Consider the following 15,570-nt stretch of genomic DNA (forward strand, 5'->3'; position numbering starts at 1 on the left):
TCTAAACTGGTCATCCAACAAAATACTGTTTTAGCGATCTTGGCTTGTGAAGTTTTCTTCAGTTATCATACACTGCAGATCACCCTCAGAATGACCCTGACAGGAATATATAAAAATTTTGATTGGTCTATACAGGAAAATAAGGAAAATGTTCCAGGAGAAAACTGTTTAACAGCATTGCCACAAGTGTTTTGATACATTATTTCTGAAACTCACAATGATCGAAGAATTAAAAAACGACAATGAACAAAGATCTAAGAAATTTACCTGTGGTTATGTATTGCCAAACCTTCATTAGCATGTCAATGAAAAATTGGCTATACTGTTAATTAAATCAGTGAGAGAACTTTTTCAAGTAACTGGAGATAAACAGAACTGTGTGAATCAAGCAGTAAATGGGTATGGTAACTTTTAAAAAAATATTATCTATTCTAAAAAATTCCAGAAATTCTTCTAATGGCATAGTAATTAGATAACAAATGACCACAACAGTCTAATTCAAATTTGATTTTAATAAGGGATAATAATAAAGCTAAGGATATCAGCATTACAAGCCCGACTGATGACATTAGACAAAAGAAAATATATAGCTGCAATATTTCTAGATCTCATTAATCTTTCTCATTTGCATTTTATTCTTTATATTCTGTCAATTTTCTTCAGGTGTGGTTCACATCTCTGATTTACATATTCTGATTTCGGAATCTTAGTTGTTAGTCCTGTATTATTTCATAGTAATAAATTATACTTTACATCTCTCCTTGCTCCAGGTTTGAAGAGTTGCTTCAGCAATTATGTATTTACACTTTCTCTTGGTTATCTGATACTTTACTTCAACCAATAAATTCTAGAGAATTCCAATAGCTTTGGATTCAATAGAACATATAATTTTGTGTCCTTGACAACCTTTCTTCTTTTGCTTCTGTGTTTATAGCTGCTATTTGTACAATTTTCTCACAGATGCTATTGGCATTCATTTTTAATTTTTACTACAAATTGTTTTATGGGAAATCTCCTGTGACTTATGACTTCAGAATACCAAGACTGTTACATTTTTACATTGAACTAAGTATTCAGGTAAAGTCAGCAGCCAGACCCTCATGGATGAGGCAAGAACTGAAATTGAGGATAACAAAGTAAAACCAGAAATGCTGAACTTGGTTTCCAAATATTTTTTAATGGAAATCTGGGGGTGTTGCCTCAGTTTATTTCTTGCACTGCAACAAAGGATTCCAATGGAATCCCTATCAGATGATTTACCAGTTTCCCATTTATAATCTACCATAGATCCTTTGAATGAAAAACTGTGCCCAGTCTGCAAGAAGGCTAGCTGAAGTGACCCATAAATTGCCATTCAGTATCTTTGACATCCATTTCTTGGAGAATTTTGGGACATATTTTGAGCTCATATGTAATGAGGTATCTCAAGCAGAATGGTGCACTGTATGTGAACCATCTTGGTTATTGAAAATATCAATGATGTGAAACCCAACCTGACACTTTTCGTATGTGGCATTCTGAAAGCCATGGATTGAGGCAGTCATGTAGATGCAGTATTTCTCAGTTTCTGAAAAGCAAATTTTCAAAAATATAAAACTGCATTTCACAAAAAGACATACTATCATATGACTACAGTATCAACGATTCACAGTTGGACTTGGTCAACTTACACAAATACCTGTGTAACACTTTGTAGAGATATGAAATGGAATAATCACATAGGTTTAGTCATAGGTTAACCAGATGATAGACTTCAGTTTATTGGTAGAATGCTAGGGAAATGCAATCAGTTTACAATGGTGACTGCTGACAAAGCATGTGTGCAGCTCATCCTGAAATGTTGTGCACCTTTGTGGGACCCATACCAGATAGGACTGACAGGAGATAATTGAACTTATACAGAGAAGGGCAGCGCAAATGGTCACACATTTTTTGACCCATGGAAGTGTCATAGAAACACTGAAGAACTGAACTGGTAGACACTTGAAGGTAGACATAAATTATTATGAGAAAGTCTGTATACAAAGTTTCAAGAACCAACTTAAATGATGACTCTAAGAATTCACTACAACTCTCTACATGCCACTGCTGTAGGGATAATGAGAACAAGATTAGATTAATTATAGAACTCTCAGAGGCTTTTAAGTTATTCGTCCCATTCTCTATACATGAATTGAATGGGAAGACACTCTGATAGGAGGATCCTCTGCTGTGCACTTCTCAGTGGCTGCTGAAGTATGGATGTAGATGTAAATAAAGGCAGCTTTGTAATCAATAAACCAGTTCAAAATCTACTTAAAATCATACTTCACATGTGTACATGTTTCTTTGAATAACTTTTTACAATTGTTAAATGCACCACTTGTGAAAAATCTAAGAATACATTTATTATTGTTTGCCAATTTTTAATGTCCTAATAACAAAGGAATTGTGGGATTGGGAGGGAGGAGATTCTACATTCCTGATAATTCTAATGAAGCTTCACATGCCCCAAATGATTGTCCTAAAAGTTGCACACTTCAGAAAACAAGGCCAGCTTTGGCTGCATACAGGTTTGGCACTCCCAGGTTTCCTGAGCTGAGAGATGGCCACTGCTTCCAATTCATTTGTACTGTAATTGATGAAGTTGTTCCAGTGACCACCACAAAGGGTGACAGTGGAACAATGCATGTCTTGAGAACAAAGATCTTGGCCTAACTGGCTACAGAGTGAGGCTGCCTCAGTCTTGATGTGAGCTATATAGTGATGGTGTGGACAGCTGTTGAGATGAAACAGATATTAGCAGACAATCTCTAGAATACTTACCACACCTCTTGTCCAGATAACACAAAGCTCTCTATGGATAAACTTTTATTTCCCTAGCTACTTGTGGGATGAAGATGAGATGTTCGAACACATGCTGTTTAATTTCCAGCCAGATTTGTATGCTGCTAGTGAGTATCAAAAACCAACCAACAACGAGCAAGTAGACCATCCTCTTTACTGATAGTGAAAATACAAAGAGGAATTTTGAGGAGACTACCACTGTTCTTTATTCAGAAGAGTCTAGAGGGCATTGCTGGATTTAATAAGCAATAAAAATCCAAGCAGTTAATAGCAACTATTCTACTGAAATGAAGCTGCACTGCACGCAGGAGTTTTATAAGGGCATTGTGTTATTCAAAGACATTTTTGAGATTGATTTGATTTGATTTGAACAGGGAGATAAAAACAAAAGCACTCCTAGCCCACTATTGCCTGCACCAAAGTAGTATTTATTATGCCATTTCATTTCCTTTGATTCCAGTAAAGCCAACTAGTACCCTTAAAGAGTAATGGGAGGCCCTTACTAGTTCATTATTAGACACAATTTCTTCTGGACTTGATGACATGAATATTCTGTGTCTTTCGATTTCCAATGTTTTGCACTGGCAGATTAGGTGTGATGTTTTATCACCCTCACTACAAGCTTATATCTTAAGCATTCTTTCTCTACATCCATTGTGTGTAGGTTTTTCTTAAAGTTCTCTTGGCCTGTCATTAGGATAGAGATTTCAGAGCTGCTTGGCTCTCTGGATGTGTATAGATGCTATGATGCATGTAGCACTTACATGGATTCTCCTCTGCATATTCTCTGACAGAAGGTATTTCTGCCTGGAGTACTGTGACCAGCTTCTCTAGAGAGAATGTTTTCTCTAATCTATGCTGTACCCCATATACTCTGGCCCCAGCACATTCATCTGTTTTTGACCCATCAGGAAAGCAGACTGTGTCTACTGAACAGTGTCATGTTTTATTCTTCCTCCGCTCCCTACTTCCTGTTGTTACATGGAAAGGTTTATCGAAGAATCTGACAGATATTGTATAGTCAGCCATAATTACCCAATAACTCCTATATTTACCACATTCCATATATTGGTGTGGGATGCAAAATATTCTAAAGATATCCAGTTATTTCCAGACTCTAGCTTGCATGCCTCTGTTGCTGCTTTTCTGTTTTAACCCACAAGTATAATGGAGGCATTCCAGCATGGTCTCGATCTCTGCAGTGGGTGTGCTGTCAGTTCTGTCTGTCATGGATAAGCAGACCATTCTCTACAAAGTGCCCTCAATGTACAGGAAGATAGAGAGAGCAATTTCCTGAAAATGTAGCACTTGTTCCCCATTCCGAGCAATTTGGTGAAGTACTATTTCACATTATTTACCTGGTATATGCATGTTGGCTTACATGTTGAGAAACCTTAGTTAGTCTCCCTTCCACAATGTGCAAGCTAATCAGTTTCTGTAATGTATTTAAAAGAAAGGAGGACAGACTGAGTCTAATTAAACTCTCTTCTGCTTGTTGCAGTAGAGTGGACAAGATCTCATATGGGCCTGGTGACTTGATTGGTTGAAATGTGCCCTAAGATTACCAGATTTTTTTAGAAATCATCTGATTCCCAGTTCTCTCTCAATTACCTGTAAACCAGTGCCTCTCAGGGATTCAGTCATGGTCTGTATTGTCTCCCAAAATGCACTGAGTAAAATGAGGCTTGAGGAGCATTTCCAGCATCACATTTTCTGTCCTTGTATAATCACCATCCTTTTTCCTTAGATTACCTCCTGGGTTAGTTGGCATTCTGTTATGGACTTTATGACACAAGTAGCTGTACATTCCTCTTCCTCACAGAACTCCTTCCACTATGATAATTTTGATTGCTTAGTTGCAAGGTTGTATTTGGCAAGGGCCTCTTAATATTTCCCCATTTTCCTTGCCATCTCGTAAGGTTGAACTGTCTTTTTACCTGCTTCCTTTGCAATTCCATGTTATTGTTCCACCAACCTACACTCCTGTTTGTACCCTTCTTGGTGATTGGGAAGTGTTGTAAATACAAAGTTATAATGGCTGATGTCATTTTATTTGACATTTCTTCGAAATCTGCTGGATACCTTATCAAAATTATGACATCAGCTAAGTGTGAGTTGAGGTCCTTCCTGTGTGAGTTGCAGCCTATTTTCTTAGGGTTCCTAAAGGCTGTGGTCTCTTTAGCACCCATTTAAATAACAAATTTAATATAAATGTGGTCAGGTAAGGATCATTCCAACTTCATTGTTTGAAGAAAGGTGCACCTCACTTTGCCAGTACATAACTTTCCCAATCATACTGTCATCCTTGGAAGAGACTTCAGTGATTCAACAATTGATTAGGATAATCAGAATTTGGTATGTGGAGGTTGTGAGTAGATATCAAGCAAAAAATTATTAAATGCCTTCTCTGAAAACTACTTCAAAAAGATAGTTTGGAAGCTCATTCATGATGGAAATGTATTAGATGTAATGGTGACAAATAGATCTGACCCTTTTGAGGATGTCCACATTGAAACTGTAACCTATGACCATGAGGCAGTTGTAACAGCAGTGATTATTAATGTACAAAGGACACCTAAAACAAGTAGGAAGGTGTACATGTTCACTAAGCTAGATAAACAGCAGTCATGTCATATATTAAAGAGGAAATGAAAACATTTATCTCTCAGCAGGCTCAAGTTTAAAAGAATAGTTGACCATGCACTGGGTAAATATGTACCTAGTAGAACAGTTCATGCTGGGAGAAGACCTTCCATAGTATACAGTCACTTTGTAATCTGTCCCAGTGAGTCATGATTTTGCTGCAATGAGTTTCACAGCACACTTGAAAACAAATTTAAAATTTTGGATTCATGAACTTTAGCAGCAGAACTGCAAATGCTATGAACATCGTAAACATCCTCACTGACATACTGTGTCAGATAGTGACCAGAGCACTGTAAGGAGAACCAGTAAGAGAAGCAAAGTTGTTATGTGCCAGACACAGAGTTCCAATAGTAAACAACAAAAGAAACTAAGAGAGTATGTGAGGTGATGTAACAGGTCTGCTATAGTGCATAACAATTTGCTTCATGTAGAGCTCACTGGCTGTTAGTGCACCCTGCGCCCCACTTCATACCACAGTCTCTGTCAGAGAGTGCCACTAATGCAGCTGCTTCTTTTCCTCTTTATAATTTGAGGATCAACCCCAGACTGCTTTAGTTCTCAGACATTATTATTTAGTATCAATTTATTAAGTGGCAGCACTAGAAGATCACTGCTCCCTTGCGTGGTTCCACAGGGTCAACAGTGACCAGGCGTATGCCCAGGAATCCTAAGCACTGGGGTAGACTGGACCAGTGACCCTGCCCATAGATCAAGAGGCATATCAACAGCTAATGCTGTATTCTGACATTGCAGAATTATTTTTCCTTCTCATCTACATTAACTTACATTGTGCCTGGTACACTAAGGATGCTGTTTTGAATACCTGAACAATTTTAATAATATCACTAATGTTTAGGTCTGACAGTTCCAATGCTTTACTTCTAGTATCCCTATCAGGAGGCAATCTGAAAAGTATGCTCTGATTAGTGGCTTAGCATGTGATGCTTTGTTAACTGCTAGAAGACAGTAACAAGGGTCTTTGACATTCAGCAACCAGAATGCTACTTGTCTTGCAATGGAGAAGCCAGTGATGTAGGTTTCATCTGCATGAAAAAAAGGCAAATATGCTGTGGGCAGAGACACATCTGGCAGTATCGTCTTCTGTTTTTAGAGAATGATAAGCGCTTGTTACAATTCACTGTGTTGCTGCTGATGCTGCTGCTGATAGTGTTGTTGTTGTTGTTGTTTTCATTGCCACTGCTGTTGCTTTAGTTGTTGTTGTTGCTGCTGCTGCTATTATTATAAGCTTATTGCTGCTTCCACAAATCCATAAATTCTTGGTACAACATTTCACAACAGAAAATACAGCATGGCATAATGACAGTATTATGAAAAAGATAGTAGCTACTGACCATATAGCAGAGATGCTGAGATGCAGATAAGCACAACAAAAAGGCTGTCAAACAAAGCTTTTGGCCAAACACGCTTCATCAGAACAGACAAAACATGCACACACTCAAACACACACACACACACACACACACACACACACACACACACACACACACACACACAACAACAACAACAACAACAGTCTCTATCGGCCAACTCCAGGCTGCGAGCAGCAGCACATGATGGGAGAAGGAAACTGGGTAGTGGGGTAAGGAGGAGGTTGGGGTGGAGAGGTGGAGGGATAGCAGGTTAGACGTAGAGGATGCAAAAGCTTTGCTTGCAGAAGCATATAGGGATGAGATGAGGAGAGGATAGGGCAGCTAGGTGCAGTTGGGAGGTTAGCCAGAGAACAGGGGGCAGCAGAAAAGGACAGACGTAAAAATACTATCAGTGTGTTGGTGGAACAGAGGACTGTGTGGTGCTGGAAAGTGCACAGGGAAGGGGGCAGGCTGGTAAATAAGAATAAATGAAGTTTGAGGCCAGGAGGGTTTCAAAAATGTTGAATATATTGTACAGTTCAGAAAAGCTGGGAATAATCTAGATGGCACAGGCTGTGAAGTAGTCATTGAAATGAAGAACATTGTGTTAGACAGTGTGCTCAGCAATATTGTGGTCCAGCTGTTTTGTCTTGGACGCAGTTTATCAGGGTCCATTCACATGAACAGACAGCTAATTTGTTGTCATGCCCACATAGAATGCAGCACACTGGTTGCAGCTTAGCTGGTAGCTCACATGACTAGTTTCAGAGGCCTTTGATGGGATAGGTGATGCTTGTGACTGGACTGAAGCAGGTGGTTGTGGGACTATGTATGCTTAGCTGGTAGCTCACATGACTGGTTTCACAGGCCTTTGATTGGATAGGTGATGCTTGTGACTGGACTGAAGCAGGTGGTTGTGGGACTATGTATGGGACAGGTCTTGCATTTAGGTCTACTATGTGGATATGGGTCATGAGATAAGGGGTTGGGAGCAGGAGTTTAGGGATAGACAAGGGTGTTGTGCATGTTTTGCGGGCAGCAAAATACCATTGTGGGAGGTGTGGGAAGGATTGGGTTTAGGACATTCCTTATTTCAGGGCATGAAAAGAGGTAGTCATAACCCTGGCAGAGATTGTCATTCAGTTGCTCCAGTCCTGGGTGGTACTCCTCGATGGCTGGGCAATGGGACTCTGGGAGGTGGTGGTTGACTGGAGAGATAAGACATGGGAGATCTGTTTTTGTTCATGGTCGGGAGGGTAATTATGGTCTTTGAGGGTTTCAGTGAGACCCATGGTATATTTCAACAACCACTGCTCATCACTACAAATGTGATGGCTACAGGTGGCTAGTTTGTATGGACGGAGCTTCTTGGCATGGAGGGGGCGGCAGCTGTCAAAGTGGAGTTTTGCTGGTGGTTGGTAGCTGTGATTTCAGTGGAGGTACTGATGTAGCCATCTTTGAGGTGGAGGTCAACATTGAGTGGTACTAGGTGAAGCAAATAGGGGAGAATGTGTTGAGGTTCTGGAGGAATGTGGATAGGGTGTTCTAACCCTTAATCCAGATCATGAAGATGTCATTAGTGAATCTGAACACAGGCGACTGAACCCTACCTGATACAGTTCACTCCTCCATCCCACCATAGTCGGCCTCCACAAATCATCCTGTTAACATTCCAGAATTTCTCAACTTTGAACCTTGCATCACCATCATTCCCCGAATCCCTTAACATGCAAACTGACCTTTCATTCACAAAAAGAACTGCAATTCACTGCCTAAAGAATTATCATGACCTTATAGTCCTGCCTGATGACAAAGACTCCACTACTATTGTTTTGAACTGCAAGAATTATCTGGTGGAGGAACACTCCCAGCTGTCAGATTCATCCACTTGCAAATCCGGCCACAGTGCCCTCATTCCAGAATTCCAGCAGGAGCTCCAGTTCCTCCTCAAACCCTCAGGCTCATCCCAGAACCCCTCCCTAGGGATCACCTCTCTCCTCACCCCTAACACTCGCCACAGTCCTACTTATACTTGCTTCCCAAAGTCCATAAACCCAACCACCCAGGATGCTCCATTGTGGCCAGTTACTGTGCCCACATTGAGAGAATCTCTGCTCTTGTAGATCAACACCTTCAGCCTATTACTCACAACCTATCATGCTATATGAAGGATACAACCATTTTCTCCACAGACTCTCCACAATTCTATTCCTTTACCAAGTGATTTCTTGTTTACCACTATTGATGCCATCTCCCTTTACACTAACATCCCCAATGGCCACGGCCTTGTCACTATTGAATACTACCTTTCCCAACCCTTGGCAGATTTCAAACCTACACCGTCCTTCCTAGTCGCCTTGACCAACTATATCCTCACTCACAATTTTTTCTCCTTTGAAGGCATCACATGCAAAGTAGTTCAGGATATTTCTGTGGGCACCACATGGCACCATCTTATGCCAACCTTTTCATGGGCCATCTAGAGGAATTCTTTCTAATCACCAAGAATCCCAAATAACACACCTGGTTCAGATTCACTGATGACATCTTCACGATTTTTATCGAGGGTGAGGACACCATATCCACATTCCTCCAGAACCTCAAAATCCTCTTTGCCATTCACTGCACCTGATCCTCCTCAACCCAACAAGCCACCTTCCCAGATGTTGACCTTTGCCTCAGAGATGGCTATATCAGTACCTCTGTCCATATAAAACCTACCAACCACCAGCAGTACTTCCACTTTGACAGCTGCCAACCATTCCATACCAAGAAGCCCCTTCCAGACAATCTAGCCACCCGATGCCAACGCATCTGTAGTGATGAGCAGTCCTCAAAATATACCATGGGTTTCGTTGAAGCCTTTACAGACTGTAATTACCCTCCTGACCCTGTACAAAAACAAATCTCCCATGCCTTATCTCTCTAGTCGTCCACCAACTCCCAAAGTCCCACTGACCACCAGGCAGGAGCATTTCCCTCATGACTCAGAACCACCCAGGAATGGAGCAGCTGAATCACATTCTCTGTCTTGGTTTCAACTACCTGTTCAAAAAAATGGTTCAAATGGTTCTGAGCACTATGGGACTTAACATCTGTGGTCATCAGTCCCCTAGAACTTAGAACTACTTAAGCCTAACTAACCTAAGGACATCACACACATCCATGCCCGAGGCAGGATTCGAACCTGTGACTGTAGCAGCTGTGCGGTTCCGGACTGCGCGTCTAGAAGCACTAGACCACTGCGGCCGGCAACTACCTGTTGTTGTGCCCTGAAATAAGGAATGTCCTACACACTATCCTTCCCACCCCTACCACAGTGGGACTCTGCCACCCGTTCCTATACAGTCCTTGCCCCCAACCCCTCCCCTCATGTCTCACAGCCCTGTAATAGACCTAAATGCAAGACTCGTCCCACATATCCTCCCACCACCACCTACCTACTCCAGTCCAGTCACAAGATCATGTATCCCATCAAAGGTAGGGCTACCTGTGAAACCAGTCATGTGATCTACAAGCTAATTTGCAACCACTGTGGTGCATTCTTCATGTGTATGACAACCAACAAGATGTCTGTTTGCATGAATGGCTACCGACAAACTGTGGCCAAGAAGCAGCTGGACTGCTCACTTGCTGAGCACACTGCCCAACACAACATTCTTCATTTCAATGACTGCTTAACAGCTGTGCCATCTGGAACCTGCCCCCAGACAGCAGCTATTTAGAACTGCATAGGTGGTGGGAAGTCTATCTAAATTATATCCTACATTCCTGTAACCCTCCTGGTCACAACCTCTAACAGTCATTGTCCTTAAGCAACCTATCCCTTTCCCTGGCCCCTTTCCAGCACTACACAGCCCTCTATTCCAACTACACATGCACAGACTTGTTACGTCTGTCCCCTTCCGTCGGCTTCCTGTCTTCCATCTAACCTCCCAACTGCACCTAGCTGCCCTACCCTCTGCTCACCTCATGCCTGTATGCTGTATGCTGCCACAAGCAACATTTTACCTCCCCCCCCCCCCCCCAACCCCCACACTCCCAGTTTGCTTCTCCTGTCATGTTCTGCTGCTCGCAGTCAGCCTTGGCAGACAGAGACTGTGGTCATGTGTGTGTGAATTATTTTTGTCGGAGTGTGTATGTTATGTTGTCTATTCTGATGAAGGCCTGGTTGGACAAAAGTTTTGTTTGACAGTCTTTTTGTTGTGCCTATCTGTGACTCAGCATCTTCACTACATGGTCAGTAGCAACTATCCTTTTCATAATACTGTTACAACATTTCTGTATGTCTATTACACTACGAGTAGAGTCCCTGTCACAAATTTAATAGTGCACTAGAACTCATGCTTAAAAGTCTGAATTTGTGAACATGAACAGTGGACCTATGAACACTAGTGACTGTAAATAGCAGCCTTGCTACATGGACTGCATCAAACTATGTCTAAAGTTACCAACCTGTCTGCTTGCCTCTTAAGTCTCATGGATGTTCATCTTCACTATTTTTCTTCAGCTAATTAATAGGTTATTTCTAAAGTATGTGATCATCTAACATCACAATGCAGTCAAGTGTACTTGTTTAGTTCATTTGTGTTTCTTACTTCACACATACTATGTCCACCTTTTAGTTAGTAACTCTGATACTTTATATCATCGATTTACTAAGCCTATGAGTGCTCTAACAAAATTGTACATGTAATAACACCAGCAACTAACATAGTATCTTTGCTCATAGAATGCTAGGTGATGACTGAATAAATGAATGAATACACTAATTAAAATAGAGTTGGAACTGACTGAAAGCGTACTCTTGACTGACTAATAGTGACTGTACTGACTGAATGCCCACCACCAACAGATCTGGATCTATACATATTGAAACTGACTACAGACTTACTAACATAATGATTTGACTAACTGAACATTTGCTCATTACTGACTGTCATGGGTGTCTAATTTCTGACTACCAGATGCTGACTGCCAAAGGCTTTGTGGACAAAGCTATATAAAGACATCTGTGCAATAGCAATGAGAGAATGCTAAAATACACATTTTAGATATTAACATAAAAGACAGCAAAGGCAAAAAAACATAAAGAACACTAGGCAGTGAAATTATCTCTATTTACTATAAGCATTGTAATTAAAAAAATAATAGGTACTATTTTACAAAGTGGAAGTTATAATGTGCACTGGGATTTCCAAAACCTACCAAACATTTGTAGCCAGCAAAATAACAGCTAGAGAACTATAACAAAAGATAGTAAGATGTTCACTGCCAAGTGGAAAAAGGCGTTTTCAATTAATGTGTGTAAACCATAAAACAAATAATTATAAGTGGGACAAATTTTGAAAAGGACATGGTTTCTGTGAATTGTAAATTCGGAGTATTTCATGAAAGAAAATGTTTGCTCAAAAAGTAATTGTACTGTTATAATCATTGATCTGAAAAATAAAAATGGAATAATAAATTGTAGTTAAACACAGCCTGAATTAGAATTTAATGTTTTTGTGTACTGGTGGTACATGCATTATATGTACAATAGAAAACAGAAAAGATAGAAAGAAAGAAAGAAAGAAAAAAACCCTTAAGAAGTGGAATTATCGCAGGAGGACAGATTCAGTTTTTCTATGTCTCAAGTGGCTAAAGCATTGTACAGAGAATCAGTACGAGAAGTCAGACATGGAGTTCCAATACTAAACAACAAGAAAAACCATGAGAACAGCCAAGTCAATGCAATAAGTCTGATATGGTGCATAGTGATTAGGTTTGTGCAGAGTGTACAGAGATTGTTAATGCGCTATACACCTCATTTTATTCCCTGGCCTCAAACAGAGAGTGTAACTAATGCAGCTGCTTCATACACCTCCTTGGTATCAACTCTAGATTGCTGTAGCTCACAGAACATCATTGATATTGATGGAATTCTGTGATGGCAATACAAGCCTGAAAGCCCAATGATATGTTTAACTTGCAGTGTATGGAGGGTGTGCCTCAGGCCAGAGGTCAATTTGTGATGTTTTTAGAGTGTTCTTTGTACTGTAATGTGGGCCCACACATCCAAGTTACCATGAACATGAACCAGGACATTTATTTACACATTCTCAATGATCAAGTGTTGGTCTTTTGTCCACATTTTCATGACGAGTGTGTTGTGCAGATTTCTGTCTTCCTAGATGACAAAAGAGTATCACACATATGTTTGAGGAACACTAAAGCACCCTACTGCATGTCAATTGTCCTGATAAATAACCTGATCTTAATCCCATAGACTAAGCTGTTCCAGTGCTGCCCTGTGGGGCAAGGGTATACAAGCATGCACCTCATTATGCTCACAGGCAGGCACAGGTAGAGAAGGCTACCTACCAGACAGCTGTATTGCATGCACTCTGCACATGCATGAGCTGCTTGAGAGCCCCTCCCACAGTTGGGCGTTACAGAATTAGCATGCAGTGATGCTTCTGCCAATAAACAACTATCTTAATGTGTTCTGCATTTGTAAATGCTCTCCTTCATCATAGAATTTATTAAAAATGATGTGTGAATGAGTAATTGAATTCCTGTTACCTGAAGGCATGAGAAATGTTGTTCTGCAATCAAGAACAGGTATGTAGCTCTTTGTTGGTTCAGATGTTAACCAACTGCAGAAAATCCTGTAACCTTTTACATTTCTTTTTTGGTGTCAGTCTTCTGACTGGTTTGCTGCAGTCCACCATGAATTCCTCTCCTGCGCCAAGCTCTTTATCTGAAGAGTAGCACTTGCAACCCACATCCTCAATTATTTGATAGGTGTATTCCAACCTCTGTCTTCCTTTACAGTTTCTTGCCCTCTACAGCTCCCTGCAGTACTATAGAAGTCATTCTCTGATGTCTTAACGGATGTTTTATCATTCTGTGTCTTCTCCTTGTTAGTGTTTTCCACATGTTCCTTTTCTGTCCAATTCTGCAAAGAACCTCCTCATTTCTTACCTTATCAGTCCATCGAATTTTCAGCATTCATCTGTTCCAGTTTTCCCACAGCCCATGTCTCATTACCAAACAATGGTGTGCCCCAAATGTATATACTCAGAAATTTCTTCCTCATTCCTTACCTTATCAGTCCACCTATTTTTCAACATTCATCTGTTCCACTTTTCCCACAGCCCATGTGTCATTACCAAACAATGCTGTGCCCCAAACGTATATCCTTGGAAATTTCTTCCTCAGATTGAGCCCTATGTTTGACACTTGTAGACTTCCCTTGACCAGTCTGTTTTTGATGTCCTCCTTTCTCTGTCTGTGATTGGTTATTTTGCTGCCTAGGTGGCAGAATTCCTTAACTTCATCCACTTCATGACCATCAATATGGATGTTAAGCTTCTCGCTGTTCTCATTTCTGCTACTTCTCATTACTTTTATCTTTCTTTGATTTATTCTCAATCTGTATTCTGTACTCTTTAGACTGTTCATTCCATTCAACAGATCATGTGATACTTCTTCACTTTCATTCAGGATAGCAATGCCATCAGCGAATCATATCATTGACATCCTTTCACCTTGATTTTTAATCTAACTCCTGAACCTTTCTTTTATTTCCATCATTACTTCTTCGATGTACAGATTTAACGGTAGGAGCAAAAGACTACATCCCTGCCTTACACCCTTTTTAATCTGAGCACTTTGGTTTTGGTCATCCACTTTTCCCCTTAGCTCTTTTACATAGTATATATACATGTCCCTCCCTATAGCTTACCTTTTTTTCTCAAAATTTCAAACATCTTGCACCATTTTAATTTGTAGAATGCTTTTTCCAGGTTGACAAATCATATGAACTGTCTTGATTTTTCTGTAGTCTTGCTTCCATTATCAACCACTGTGTCAGAATTACCTCTCTGTTGCCTTTGCATTTCCTCAAGCCAAACTGGTCGTCATCTAACATACCCAATTTTGTTCCCTGTTCTTCTGTATATTATTCTTGTCAGTACTATAGATGCATGAGCTGTTAAGCTGATTGTGTGATAATTCTCACACTTATCAACTCTTGCAGTCTTTGGAATTGTGTAGATGATATTTTTCCGAAAGCCAGATGGTATGTCACCAGACTCATACATTCTACACACCAATGTGAACAGTCATTTATTGCCACTTCCCCCAATGATTTTAGGAATTCTAATGGAATGTTAGCTATCCCTTCTGCCTTGTTTGATCTTAAGTCCCCCAAAGCTCCTTTAAATTCTGATTCAAATACTGAATCTCGTACCTCTTCTAAATCAACTCCTGTTTCATTTTCTATCACACCAGGGAAATCATCCCCTTCATAGAGGCTTTCAATGTACTCTTTTCACCTATTCACTCTCTCATCTGCATTCAACAGTGGAATTCTCATTGCACTCTTAATGTTATCACCCTTGGTTTTAATTTCACTGAAGTTTGTTTTAACTTTCCTGTATGCTGAGTCAGGCCTTCCAACAATCATTTCTTTTTCGATTTCTTCATATTTATCATGCAGCCACTTCAGATTACCCTCCATGCACTTCCTATTTATTTCATTCCTTTCTGTATTTCTGAATTTCCCTGAATATTTTTGTACTTCCTTCTTTCATCGATCATCTGAAGTATTTCTTTAGTTATCCATGGTTTCTTTGCAAGTACATTCTTTATGTCTATGATTTGCTTTCTGACTTTTGTGATTGCCGTTTTTAGAGATGTCCATTCCTCTTCAACTGTACTGGCTGCTGAGCAATTCCTTATT

The sequence above is a fragment of the Schistocerca serialis genome, chromosome 5, assembly GCF_023864345.2.
Source record: "Schistocerca serialis cubense isolate TAMUIC-IGC-003099 chromosome 5, iqSchSeri2.2, whole genome shotgun sequence".
Taxonomy (NCBI): Eukaryota; Metazoa; Arthropoda; class Insecta; order Orthoptera; family Acrididae; genus Schistocerca; species Schistocerca serialis.